Consider the following 15,600-nt stretch of genomic DNA (forward strand, 5'->3'; position numbering starts at 1 on the left):
CGTGGCCTCGCCCACTTATGGACCAAAAACCATATCTCAGGAACTACTACACCGATTTCAATGAAATTCGGTATATAATATTTTCTTAACACCCTGATGACATGTACGAAATATGGGTGAAATCGGTTCACAACCACGTCTTCTTCCAAAATAACGCTATTTTGAATTCCATCTGATGCCTTTTCTGTATAATACGAGTATATACATTAGGAACCAATGATGATAGCGGAATAAAACTTTACAAAAATACGGTATTTGAAAAATATGTAAATGACGTATAATGAAATCTCGATTATCACTTTATCATGCGAGAGTATAAAATGTTCGGTGACACCCGAACTTAGCCCTTCCTACTTGTTGTTGTTGTTTTTTTTGTTAGAGTCGCTTTTGTTATTTTGTTGCTGTTGGTTTCGTCATTTTTTGTTGTTGTTTTTGTTTTTTATTAGTGTGGTTTTTGTTATTTTCTTGTTGTTGTTTTTGTTATGTTCTTGTCATTATTTTTATTGTTTTTAGTAGAAGTGCTTATACTGCTACAGCTTTTGTTGTTCTAAGTGTCTTGTATTTCTAATTGCTATTGTAGTTTTTTGTTGTTGTTGCATTGTTTTTGTAGTTTCTGTGTTTGTTGTTATTGTGGTGTTTGTTTCGAGCTTGTATTGACAATTGTCTTTTATAGCAGATTTTGTGTTTGTTGTTTTTGGTTCATTGTTGTTGTAATTTTTCTGTTATTTTCAGGGATAAAATTAATTTATTCTATAAATATATTTTCTTTGTATGAAATAACTTGGAAAACTCTCAATTATGGTAGTGTATGTGGTTTTTGTTTTATTGTTGTTGTAATTTTTTCTTACTTTCAGTGACGAAATTAACTTATTTTATATATAAATTTTTGTTAATGAAATCTTTTGAAAAACTCTCAATTATATTGTAAAGTCCTTCAAAGTGGCAACCCCCTGATATCTTGTTGTTTTCTAGTAGATGAACACATTTTTTTCTTCTATACATATATACCTATGAATAACAAATTCTACAAAAAAAACGAACATATTCTTAAAAGCATTTTCACTGTAGCCTACCTGTAGGCGACAAGCGTTGACAGTTAAGTTAAATGTTTTCTTTTGCATATCTCCCATCATTTCCTTTACCATATTTATAATTTTTTTAAAGCTTCAGTTTTATGTGCTCCCCACCCGTCACTGCATGCATCCACCGCTTGCCTGGCATACCAAAAAAGGCAAGTGTTGAAAATTTGTTTATAGTATAAACCGTTACAGACACCGGCGAGCAGTTGTAAAAATAAACAAACAAAGCAGTAGCCTCACTTCCGCTCCCTCATTCCCACACACAAACACACACTCATGCTCTGCATGCCTTTGCGTTTATTTATGTCCTGCTTCTGGTTGGGGTTTTGCACCCACCTCCGTTATGGCATGCCACCTGCACCAAAATCATCATCATCACCATCATCAACATCGTCATCATTTTAATCGCGTGTGACGTTTACAACGCGCCACTTCACTCAACTGTCACACTCAACTTCACCTCGGTACACTGCCGGTCTCCGCTGTGCGCTCGCATATGTAATTTTCCTATGCCTCGTCACATGAAGTGCATTTTCACATTTGCCAACAACAACAACAGCAGACACGCTCATTCACATGTTATAAAAATATCACACACACACACACACGTACACACACAAACTCATCTGCATATGTGTTAAAATATATTTTAATATGTTGCAGCGCTTTGAAGCACGCTGTCAAACTTCATGCATTCCTGCCGCTCGCGCACTCCTCCCTCTCTCTCGCTCTCTGTGCCCTTTTTCAGCAGCGCTCCTTATCTTACCCCGCCGTTGTTTCGGCTCTCTAGTGTTGTACGTTTATTTGACACATTGTTGGCAGCCGCGTTGCCGGTGTGTGTGTATGCGCGTGTGCTTCACTCTCATGAAGTGGCAGGTTGCATGCGGCACGGCACCGAAGTGTGTTCACCATGTTGTGGGTTCAATAATAAAAAACATGATGTACTATACTCGTAAAAGGCGAAAAACCAACAAAAAAAGCGTGGAAAATGTTAATTGGCTCTAACAAGTCTAACCCACAAAATTATGGTGTGTTGAGTATGCTCTGAAATTTGTGCGCATTGATCGGAATTTTCATTGCACGCGGCAAGCAGTGTATACTAACGCAACGATAGTTTAAAGTAAACTTGCATTTTCAACTTAAATCCGGTGCTTTAGTGCGGATTTCAACCGTTAGAGAGGTGTAAAATTTTCTCAGATATCTACATGTTTTGCTTTGTAGGTAATAATCCCACAATCGGCACTGTCCCAGCGGATATCTCTCAGATTATAAAAAAGTAAAACTTTCCAAAATTTCTGACGAAAAAATTTTTCCAATTGAGCAATTCGTAAACTCTCAAAATGATAAGGTTTACTTGACCGACCGTTCATACGAGAATCTAAGTCATCGGTTGGCCACCAGGAGGCAGCACCCGCCACAAATAATGGTTTGGGCCGCTGTCACCGCAGATGGGCGCTCTCCAATTGTTTTCATCGAGCCTGGCGTCAAAGTAAATGCGACATATTATCGGGAAAGTGTTCTGGAGGCTACTTTGAAGCCGTGGGCAAACAAACATTTCGGTCGCAAACCATGGACGTTTCCACAAGACTCAGCACCGTCTCACAAAGCGCGAGTGAACCAAGAATGGCTGAAAAACAACGTTGCGAACTTCATTACGACCACACAATGGCTCTCGAATTCACCAGATGCGAATCCAATGGATTATTCTCTCTCTGGGCCATTTTGGAGAGCAAGGTTCGAAGTAAAAAATACACCAGTCTCGAGATGCTGAAGAAAGCCATTGTCCGTGAGTGTGCCAAAATACCGGCAAGTCACATTCGGGCAGCTTGCGATTCGTTTTTTGACCGTCTCAATGCCATAGTTAAGGCCATATCGAGCAAAAGTGAATTGGTCCTGAATTTATGATTATTTTCACACATTTTGTACTTCAAAATAAATAAAAATAATTTTCCAAACCGAATTTATGGCTTTTTTAATTGGCACTTCGAGTGCCGGACCCTGTATATCTCAAGCTTTGTGGGGAATTTTCCCCACCAAAATCATTCGTAATACACAACAAAAAATTAGTAATCACTTGGTGCCAGGTGCGGTCTATAAGGTGGATGCATAATAAACTCACAACCAAGCTCACAAAGCGTCTGTCGTGTCACTATCCATGTCTGTAGCCTGGTGTTGTCCTTTTGGAGCACAGTTGCTCTACTATCGGCCAAAGCTGGGCGCTTCTGGACGATTCCTGCCTTCAGACTGTTCATTACTTGAAAGTACAGGCGCCGCTTTAGACCATGGATGGTTTTGCTTGAATTTGAAAGTCACCAATAACCAACAGCTTCAGAAATATATCGATTTTGTTGCGATTAAACTGCGACACCCAGACGGAAAATCCGCCGATGATGTTTGTTTGTCTTAATTCGGGTCAACCATATATCGAGCTTCTCTTTGTATCCATCCTCATTTCAATAATTCCAAACAGTTTTTTGTATAATGTTTAGTACCTGATCTAACGAGGCAAGGATTAAAATTTTCGACAATTGGCTTTCAAAAAATATCGGACGGGTATTGATGAACCAGGGCCATAAACACCATTCACATATTCGTCTTTATCGAAGGTAAATTTTGAAATCTGAGTTCTTTTCTCTTTGTTGCTGCCTGTCTTTGACACGTGCTCAAGCAATACTAAGTCAAGCAGACTGAGAAGTTTATTGAGAAACGAATTACTGTCAATGAAAAGTCACACTTTCTAGACATCTATCGTTCTCGATCCGCAGTTTAGCCGATACTAGCATTCGAAGAGCCATATAATGGAGCTTTCTCAAGCAAAGACTATATTACTTTGCTGACTGCTAGAAGCAGTTTATAATGCAGAAGAGCTGATGTTGCAACAGTGAATTCAATTCGCATCTTTAGTAACACGTTTCGTCTCGAAGATTACCGGTGATTAAGAAACGATTTAGGTCTCTCACTTATAATGCAGCAAGGTTGTGCTTAAAAGTGGTTTGACAGCTTCAATCTTACCGAATCTGACACATGTAAATGAAGACGAAAACATGTTTTTTTTTTTTTTTTTATTGAACCTCTTCGCTCTCCTGAGCAGATGACCGAGGGTTCCAACTCTGGCAACAAGAGAGAGTCCCGGAAGAAACCAAGCTAGGAGGGGTTTTAGGCAAAAGTGAGGTACAAGACGGCGGTCGGAATATGCAACCGACTCGAAGGAAAGTGAAACCTGAAGTAAGAGGAATTGAAACAGGTGGCTTGGGCCAGAGAAGAGGTGAAGAACAGCCGAGCACACTTTGCTACTCGTAGAAGGTATAAGGCCTCGGATCCATTGTAAGCCAATCGCATTGAGGAACATATCGCTGGAAAGAGGTATTGTTTGACGGAGAGCGTCCTATTCCCTTGAATAGGAGGAAATGCCGGGACGTGGCAGAGAAGCTAGATGTCAAGCACGCGGACGACAAACGGACAACGTCCAAGGCAGCGGCATCAGCCAATTAGATTGCGAAACGGCGCTTGACCGTCGCGCTCATAGATCCCAATAACCCGCTGGAACAAATGCCACAGGAGCGGTGGAAAATAGTGAAATGAAACTATTGGGAGTCTTCTTCTCGAGAATGGACGCCGAACCAAGCTAACCCATGCCGTCATTTGATTGAGCAGGATGGCTTAGCGGAGTTAAAATCGTGAAATGCAACCATGACTCGACGCTAACATGGCTAAGTAAAGTGGTCAGAAGCTAGCAAACTTGTGGAAAGAAGCGAGACAAGAGGCGGTGGACCGCAGCAATATTCCATCGGTGCCTCGCATGGTGAACGCAGAACTTGCTCTGTGGCTACTATAACGACAGAATCCGGACGTGCCGACTAGAGACTGGAGGGTGTTAAGCTTTGGTGAAATCGCTCAACTAAAATGGAGGCCAAAACTAAGTACATCTTCCAGATCAATAAGGCACCAAAGAAACAATGGAGCATCTCTTGTGAACTTGTCCCGCACTGCGCATTTAACGCTTTTGAAGTTTTCCACTCAATTTATGTACGTTGGAATGCCCTTTGCTAAATATCGACTAAATCGGAAAGCATTTGTCGGACTTACTTCAAATGTTTGATTATTCCTGGACATTTCTGGAGCATTCAACAACGTCTCAACGGAATCTATTCTGATTGATATCCAGTCAATGGGTGTTTATCCTGCTATATAATGTCGGATAAGCCGGGGGAAGCAGAGGAATAGGAAGACCTCCACTCCGTTGGAAGGACCAGGTAGAGAAAGACCTGGCTCCTTTGGAATATCCAATTGGCGCCACGTAGCGAAAAGAAGAAACAACTGGCGCGCTGTTTTTAACTCGGCTATAATCGCGTAAGCGGTGTCTACGCCAATTAAGAAGAAGAAGAATGCCGGATCAGAAGCCTCTTGACCTCAAGAAGGATAAGAGCAGAATGGAACGACGCTAGAATGACCAAGGATGTCTGTAGAGGTACTCCGCAAGCTGGAGTGCTATCTCCGTTTCTATGGACATTAGTTTGGAACTTTGTCGGCAAAGCCCCTAAGATAGTGGCATATGCAGAAAACATTGCCATCTTACTATCGGGTAGATGTATACAGACTATTAGCAGTCTTATGACCACCACTTTCAATACAGTCCAGAATTGGGCATCGCAAGCGAGTATGGGGTTGAACTTGGAGAAAACCGAACGGCTTGTGTTCACAAGAAAGCATAAAATATAAAAGCATAACTCTCTCACGTACAGCTCTCTCCCTCTATCATGTACAGCTATTGTAAGACCAATTCAGCTGTACGGTGCAGTAGTATGGTGGACAGGCGTATGAAAACCAGCCTACCGGAAGCCAATTCAGAGGCTCCGTGCGCTGTGCGTAATGGGAAATTTACGACCAACTCCAAGGGCTGCTCTTGAACTGGTACTAAACGAAGAACCTATAGACCTCGGAACGACTACTGTGTGTAGGAGAATTTACATTTAGAATTGTACATGATCGGAATAATAACTGGTCACTGTCTGATGGCGACACACGTCCGCGGAATAGGGCTAACGGATCACGAAGACTGCAGGAAATGTCTAGAGTAAGGCATGAGAGAAACAATGGAGCATCTCTTGTGGACTTGTCCCGCAAGATTGCGCTACCAGACGAACCTAACCTAACCCAACATACTTCAAACGTTAATGCTAAGCAACAAAAATCGATTTTTTCTTAAATTTTAATCATCCCTAACCCCCCAAAAATGCTATAATTCTCATAAGTTCTCTGCTTAATATCGAAATATTAGCGATTTCAATATTTTTTGTGCTCAATTTTCAAGTATTTTCTTCTACTTTCTTGCATTGACATGTGTCTGGCATATGTATGTATGTCTGTATGTCTGTTTGTATGTATGCATGTCATGTAACAGCACTTGACTTAATTCACTGCAACTTAAATGCTTTCAACACAAATTACTCTTAACCACCTCAGCGCACATTCATAATCAAATAAACGGAAATAAATCATAATAAAGAAAGCGTACACCTTGTATGTGTACACTTTCGACACTCGGCCTTTGGACACACACCTGCCACACATACATACTACTTGCACATATTCATACACACATACAGTTATGCATTTGTTACTTATGTATGTACGTATGTATGTATGTATGTACGTATGTATGTAAGCGCGTACACAAGCTTCACTTTGTGCATCCGTACAATTCAACCTTTTCAATTAAGTTTACATTTGACTTTAATTGCTTCCTTTCGCCCCATACAAGCGCACACACACATATACATATGTATATTGCTGTGTCCGCCAGTGGATGTGTGGAGATTAGCGCATACAGTCGCAATATCCTGTCGCTGCTGTATAGAGTGGTTTATGAAGTCCCTTTCGCTTAGAAATTTCACACTTTACAAACTGAAACACATATGCATTCACACACACACATACATGCATATGTATTTATATGCAACACTGTATGCACAGCAGTTGAACTTATAAACTCTGCAACTCTGTAACTAACCATAAATAAATGTGTGTTTATGTGTATGTGTGTGTGTGTGTTAGTGAGTCGTTCCAGCGAGTTTATTGTATTGGTGTAAGTTTATTTCCACTCATAAGCGAGTTATCTCTTCTGTATGCTTGGCTTAACTTGCGTCCATTGCATTCATGGTGTCAACGCAGTTTGCTCGAGAAATGAAACTATTACATCGTCCTGGCAATATTTTCTTTCAGTTTTGTATTTTTCTTTAGTTTTTTTATTCATTCGGTGTAATAACTCGTTGGTACTTTCAGGTTACTACAGTTTTCTAAAATGTTCAAGTGCCACAAGAAAATATTGCTTGAATGTAATAACAGTTGTAAGTGCAGGTTTAAGCGTAGTCTTAGCTGTTAAGGAACACAAAATTTCATATAAAAAGTATAATATGTGGATTAGTTATTATTGTACGGTTGAAAAATATATGTATAGTTAAAAGAATTATGAGCTTAAAGTGTTCTAATTTTATTGGCCGCAAAATTGCTCAAGAAATTTTTATTAATTATTCCCCAAATTTAAAAGTTGTAAAAGAATATACCGGGTTTTATATGATTTCTAAGTAGATTTAGAGGTTGACATTGTTTTTGCTGTTAATACTGGTTCGAAGATAGACGACATTATCTACAACTTCGAAGTTATGACTGTCAAAAGTGACGTGAAAGTCAAGTCGCGAGTGCGACGACTGTTTGTTTGATGACAGGATATATTTCGTCTTGCCCTCGTTCACTGCCAGACCCATTTGCTTTGCTTCCTAGTCCAATCTGGAGAAAGCACAACTAACGGCGCGGGTGTTGAGGCCGATGATATCAATATCATCGACATACGCCAGCAGCTGTACACTCTTATAAAAAATTGTACCTGCTCGAATCAGTTCTGCAGCTCGAATTATTTTCTCCAGCAGCACGTTGAAGAAGTCGCACGATAGGGAGTCGCCTTGTCTGAAATCTCGTTTGGTATCCAATGGCTCAGAGGGGTCCTTTCCGGTCCTGACGGAGCTTTTGGTGTCATTAAACGTCAGCCTACGCAGCCGTATTAGTTTTGCGGGGATACCTAATTCAGACATCGCGGCATTAAGGCAGCTCCTTTTCGTGCTGTCAAAGGCAGCTTTGAAATCGACGAAGAGATGATGTGTGTCGATCCTCTTTTCACGGATCTTTTCAAAGAAAGTCGTGGAGGCCATTTGAATGATGTTTTATTCAGAATGTAATTGCGTCGGTTGTACTTAACATTAAAAAACATAAAAAACATTTGAATTTCCTCAACAATTTGTGTTTTTTTTTTTTTAAGAAATCATATCACTCTTATTGGAAACCCCTGAACTTATTTACTATAGTTCAAAGACCCTTTTCAACTTTTCATTAGTGGTGTGGTTTGTTATGCTCTAATCATTTTTGTAAGGGCTACGACAGCTATTAGATAGTTCACTTACTTTAGCTTGATTTACTCGTTAAAAAGCAGGCCCGGGAACACCTGACTTTTTGTGCTATTTAGCCTTATTCAGCACTTCAGTGGATTGGATGACATAACTGAAATTTATCATCTCCAACTTACCAATGTATTTTAAGTTGGAACATTTCGAGCCGTGGAAGATATGCCGTCTCAACCCGCTAAAAGGTAATGTTCAGACGACTCATCAACCTCCGCGCATGCGTCGTGTTCTGCCAGCTGCACTTTACCAAGTTTCTGAAGTTGTGATCTTCAAACTCGGAGTTCTGTGATGATCCCTATAATGTAACTTACTTTCATACTAACTGAAAGTATAATCTATTTGGCCTGACCGCCATCAACACTACGTCAATGTGATTTTCTGGTATGCCCTGGTTGCTAGTTTTCCAAGACCAATCGGTATTTCTCTAGAGACAATTGCTTCAATTAACCCTTGAAAGGACTGAATGGTCTAGAGCAGTTTGGGACAAACAATTGCATTCCGAAGCTGTCCCCAGCTGACCAACTCGGCTGCCTTTTCATTTCCTCCTATTCTTGTATGACTATGTACCCAGATGATTTTTTACCGAGCATTTCACTGAATGTCTAGTTATTGCCTACTCGTATTACCCAACGCAGGGACACTTGGCGTAGGAGCCGCGGTTAGTCTCAATTGCAACTTAGCTATCCACTAGAAAGTTGTTAAATTTGCTGGTTAGAACAGCAGCTCAATTATTGTTATGCCAACAATTACGGCCTAAAAACCATTTCGTTTGAAGCTACATTCTGTGTATTACCACAGTAGAAACTTGCTCCTGATCTTCTTTCACCCTTTGATCCATCGATAAAAACATAAATTTCATCATTGGAACTGTTCATCACAAAACCACTAGTCTATTCTTCTCTACTGGGAAAGAAGAACGTTGTGTTTAACTTACCATTGAAACCGTTTTTTGGTCGTATTGCCGCTAGCCCGAGTTCAGCAAGAATATCGATTATTATACACTGCGCGTAGTGACGTTGAACCTCGCTCTAATGCCATAAAACTCTCGACAGACTTTCATTTCATCACACTTCTTTTGATATCGCGGATATCGCGGATGATCTCTACAGCCTTTGTTGAGGTAGTTTTTATAGCGTCTGTTTACCCCATAAAACCAGGTCCGCTGTTTCATTGCGGCACTTTTTATTAGTAAGTACCTTTCAGCAAATCATTGGGACGGATGACTCTTGTGTAGTGCCAATATACTATACGCGAACTCCACTTCTAGACAATGGCACTACTACAAAAATTTCAAATTCGCAGAGGTTTGAAAGCCATACATTTAAAGGGCGCTTTCCGGCTTAGTTTGTATCTATAATATTTAAAAGAGCTCGAAAGTGTGATGGTTAGGAAGCAGGCATTGAATTGGGAAATGCGATATGCGATATCAAGGGCCCTCAATGAGAGCTGGTATAGACGATTAAGATTTTTCTCTCAACAAGAGACAGCGAAGTCGAGCAGATAGCTTTAAAGTACTCCCTGTCGGATTGGCGTAATAATTCATTGATCTGGTTGACTCAAATTAAGAATTATAGTAATCAATTTCATTGTGTTGTCGACCAACTGTTAGTTTTTTTGTATAAAGGCTATGTAATCTCCTTCTACAATCTCTTACTAAAATGGTATTTAGTTAGAGAGATATACCCTGTAAATCGACTAACTTTGAAACAACTGATTTGATGATTAATATTAATAAATATATGCGAGACCACAGTTGTCTCTGAACGATAAACCTTAGCTCTCATTTCAGCATATGTTTTGTTCATCGCTTCCTTGAACTAACTACTATACAATTATTTCTACAATCTCGGCTTTATTACAACTGTTAACTTTGTTGTACACAATCATAATTTCACTGAACCCCCATTAATAATACACTTATCTTACCACTTCACTTCTAATTACCAAAATTTGCTAGTTTACATATCGCTTACTTTGTATTTATCTAAGCCAAATCCTCAACTGAAAGCATATGATGTCGGCATGAAGGAAATCGTTTGTGTAATCCCTGCACTTACTTATGTAATACAAAGTATGCTGACACTACATGTGTTTGCATTCATAATTGCTTAAGTGTGATTGCCAAAAATATTTAATTTTCAAATCATCGGGTGATATTCTCGTGTGTGTGTGAGCTACTAAGGCACATGTGGAAACAGCTGCACTCTAATAATTTTGTGCAAACAACCAAAATTAAAATGCTTCTGCTAATCTACAGAAGGCATAACGAGTGGGACAGCAGTGGAGATAAAATAGTAAGATTGCTTGTTGAAATGAGCACAGGATATGCGGAGTTTTTGAGTTGAAAGTGGGAAGAAAATGGTTGTGCCATAAATTTATATCGGAAAGAAGATACGAAGAGTTTTCGTAGTAAATGAATGAGTTCTTTTAATATTAATAACATTTTTTCGGGATCCCAACCTTCAAATATTCAAATGCTAAAATATGAAAGATTACCGGAGACCAATACTACTGGTAGTAGGTGTATGAGTCTTATTAATAAGCTTTTGTAATAATATTTTGCCGGCGAATTTCGGGATCCCGAGATGTCATGTTCAAATCCCGAAATATTAAATTGTAACTTATATGTATACTAGAAATGATTTTTCGGAATAAATACGGTATTATTAAAAATTATTATTATTATTAATTTTTAAAAATTATCGGGCTTGTTCAAATTTTTTTTAGAATTTCGAACTTCAAATTTTAAATCCAGAAAATCACACGACATATAAAAGAGCAATCTGAACAACGTGAATGCAGCTTATGGGCGAAGCGGAAAAATAAATTTTTATGAGAATATATACATATTTTCGGGATCCCGAACATAAATTTTTTTTAAACCCGAAAATTATTAAACATATAAAATAGTAATCGGTTGAGAATGCAATATTAATGCAGTTTTAAGGTGAATCTCTAAAAGAAAATTCTCTGAGAATATAAATTTTCGGGATCCCGAACTTAAATTTTTTTTAAAGCCGAAAATTATTAAACATAATTAAAATTATTAAAGTAATCGGTTGAGAATGCAATATAAATGCAGCTTTAAGGTGAATCTCTAAAAGAAAATTCTCTGAGAATATAAATTTTCGGGATCCCGAACTTAATTTTTTTTTAAACCCGAAAATTATTAAACATATAAAATAGTAATCGGTTGAGAATGCAATATAAATGCAGCTTTAAAGTGAATCTCGAGAAGAAAATTCTCTGAGAATATAAATTTTCGGGATCCCGAACTTAAATGTTTTAAAACGCAAAAATTATTAAACATAAAAGAATATATTGAATAATGTAATATTAATGCAAGTTTAAAGTGAATATCTAAAAAAAAAATTTCAGGATATACATTTTTGGGATCCCGTACTATAAATTTTTTAATTCCGACAGTTGTAAAACACTTTTTTTATAAGTAATCGCTTGAAGAATACAATATTAATGCAATTTTAAGGACAAACTCCAAAAAACAATTTTTGAGGATGTGCATAAATTTTCAGGATCTCATACTACAAATTTTTTGGTCCAGAAATGATTAAAAATTAAATGAAAAATGCAATATTAATAATAATAAATTCGCATATGAATTACATTCCAGTATTTATCTGAAATTTTTGAAATCCCGATTTTTTTTTTACTTAAAATCCCGTAATCCCGAAAAGAAAATAGTGGTTCAACATTGTATTCCGTACATTCGCTGCCTATTTGTATAAATAAAATTATATGTTTGAGCTAATTTTCATTACAGTATTTGCCTTATCTGCATTTTAGAGCTGACAGCAAACACGTGTGGCTCTAGAACAGCAGCAGAATGCTACAGCGTGAAATTTGTTACACGAGCAACACACCCACTGAGAGTCCACCGTACTTAACTCTTCACTATTTCCGCTAATCTGCATGCCCGCTCGTTTGTTTTATGCACTCGCTGTCAGCAGTATTATCTTGCACGTGTTAATGCTCACTATGTCGTTGCCACATAGATAGTGTCACGTACATACATATGTACATATATGTATGTATATTTACATCCACGTTCAGCTACTAAGTGGATAAATCTGCAAGCTTGTCTAAAGTGCCCACTTTAACTAACGCTCGTATGCATAATCTATATATCACTTATAAGTATGCGCCGAGGTAGTTGCCCAAAATGCCATGCATACCTAAAAGCGCATATGCCCACAGCCCGTTCGAGCGTACTTTTTGTAGTTGTACAGTTAGTGCTCGGCTTCGCTTATACCCAAATGGTCTGCACTTTTGATTAGCCTTTTGTATGCAACACAAAGATTGTCGTTCAACGCTGCGCTCTTCCGTTTCCGCATCCTTATTCACGGATATGGGAATAAGCCTTCATTAACAGCAGCAGCAGCAACAACAAAAACAACAGCATCATCAATTCTCTTGTCCTTGTGTCACTTTGTTGCTTTAACTGCATTAACTCTTGCATTTGTAATGCAGTATGGTGGCGGATTATTGTCGAATTTGTCTTTGGCAAATTGAATTTAATTAAAAATGCATTGAAACGGAAGTGATTGTATAATTGTTGAAAGCGAGCAAATTGCTGCATATGTATTTACATAGGTCAAGTGTAAGCATATAGGCGCATGTGTCAGTAAAATCCTCATGGAGTGACATCCATGCAGCATTAATAACTTTTAAGCAATAAAATGTAATTCATATAGGCTTTTCCTCTTGAGCTTAAATCACTCGTTTGCTCCAGGGGAAGTTATCTTTTGCAATACATCCGGTTATTTAGAATCGCAGTATTCCCAGGTATATGTTAAGAGTACCTGTAGATTCAAATTAATCTTAGAATTCACATACATTGCGTCAAAAAAGTGCCCTGAAGTTGTAAATAAAACTCAAAATATTTAATTGATCTTAAATTTTTATTTTGTGGCCATCAAAGTTATTACACCATATGTAATACACTAATGCCAACAATTTTCGTTGAAACTCTTTTCATAAACACTTTTGGGATGGCCTTCAGCTCCTTCAACGAAAATTGTTTTATCTCTCCAAATCGACTTTAAACGCGTTCCACTGAGCGGCAAGTTCAGTTTGGGGAACAAAACAAAATCACATGGAACCAAATCTGATGAAATCGGTGGTTGATCGATGGTATTCATTGCGTTTTTGGCTTTAAATTGCCTATCGATGCGATGAACCATGAACTGTTATTCCACAATTCCGGCCATTTTCGACGGTTGCTCTCACGCAAACGTGTCAATACGGTCAACTAGAACTCCTTATTGACCGTCTGCCCCTTCGGAACGAATTCATGACGAACCAAACCACGAATATCGAAAAAAAACAAAGAGCATCCCTTGATCTTTGAGCGGCTTTGGCGTGCTTATTTTTTTTGGTTTCGGCTTGTTTTTTTTCCCTTCATTCCGATGATTGTTAACTTGTTTGCATGTCAAACTCAGAAACCCATGTTTCATCGGCAGTTATTATGTTCTCCATGAATGTGGGATCAAAATTGGCACGATCATGTCCAAAAATATCTGTTTACGTAAAACTCCTGTATAATTAAACACAAGAGTCTCACATGCCGACAAAATGCCTATCACATATTTGTTGAGGCCGCTAATGCCAGTTTAGTCTATGTCTCCTGGTTTACTGAAGGTGAGACTGCCTAGATGTTTCAACTTCAGCCTTGCATACGCTGGACAATGAAGTAGCAAGTGCCTGGATATTTCCACTTCACAAAAAAATTAAATCTTTATGGACCACAAGACTTACTATTAGACCTCTACTTCTCTAAGACACCCGAGTCTGGTAAAATATTTACACCAAATATGCGTAGATATCGCTATCGAAACTCATCGCCTGTAATATTACATGAAAACAACTTTATCTATTGCCTACATTTAGGATTGCAGTGTACAATTTTCTGTTCCCCAAATCCTAAAAGTAATGAATTTTTATGAAATTTATGAAGTATGTACAATGATCCCATTAAAAAGCAGAGTTAGGCACACTTTCCAAGCATATTTTTAAAGCTTATACTATATTCTTATTGCTCTTGTAGTAAAATAACGAGTTTTTAAATAACATTGGATTTATGGCATTGCAATCATTCTAACCTCTTCCCATACCTCTATATATCCGTTGACGAATCGACGGGTGAAGTGAGGAGCCCCTTATCATTTTACAGAGCGCAACCCTACCATTAGGTAAACAACACATTATGCTCTGTAGAGCATATAGCAACTCTTGCTTGATTGCTGTTTTCTCATAATTTACGTTTTTCTTGATATTTTCTTCGACCTTCTAGTTTTATTTTTTTTTACATCATTAGTGGTTTTAATTCCTTCTTTTTCATTTACTTTTTTGATTCATTTCGTTTTTAATGCTATTTTTGAGAAGTATTTTTCTTTCTTCCCGATTTTCACCATAACTCTCTAAAGCACTCTCAATTAGCCACCTCCCTTACCTCATAGTATTCTCAATTCTCCACCTCCTTTAGCTCATAGTACTCACATCCTTTCTCTCATCATTAGTGCGCACTCAATCACTCACACTCCGACACACACGTACTCATACAAACATGAATCTCATTTTATCATTGTTCATTCATTAAATGCGTAATTGTTCGATACAAACTTTTTTAATAACCTTAATTTCTTTTCCACAAATATACTCGTACGTTGGACGATATCGTTGGAATATTATCTGCTCCATTTATTTACACATTCGCAATGTCCTTGTACATCATTAAAGCAGCAATTATTCAACGCAAATAAAGTTTTATTTAAAATACCAACGAAATGATTGCCTTAATTGAGTTACAGATAGAGCGAAAAGCATTCGTTTAAGGTAATGAGGCTACATATATTTTTAAATTTTAATTAAGTATATTTTTTTAAATGTATAAAGTACAAAAGTAATCTTCGAAGTGCGTGAAACTTTCGCGAAATATTAGGGAAGTAAAAAGGGTTTCAACAACCGAAGTGCGTTTTCTATAAAAAAGATCCTTTTGGAAAGAAAACTACCCAAAATAATGGAAATTTACAAATATTATTGAATGCAGG

General features: G+C 37.9%; 1 protein-coding gene and 1 pseudogene across 7 annotated transcripts in view; both read left to right on the forward strand.

Moving 5' to 3' along the window:
- Nucleotides 1–15,600, forward strand: part of LOC126752855 (tyrosine-protein phosphatase Lar) — a 966,561-nt gene that overhangs the window by 171,699 nt on the left and 779,262 nt on the right. The window lies entirely within an intron of this gene.
- Nucleotides 4,171–4,813, forward strand: LOC126753737 (uncharacterized; annotated as a pseudogene).

The sequence above is a fragment of the Bactrocera neohumeralis genome, chromosome 3 (assembly GCF_024586455.1).
Source record: "Bactrocera neohumeralis isolate Rockhampton chromosome 3, APGP_CSIRO_Bneo_wtdbg2-racon-allhic-juicebox.fasta_v2, whole genome shotgun sequence".
Classification (NCBI taxonomy): domain Eukaryota; kingdom Metazoa; phylum Arthropoda; class Insecta; order Diptera; family Tephritidae; genus Bactrocera; species Bactrocera neohumeralis.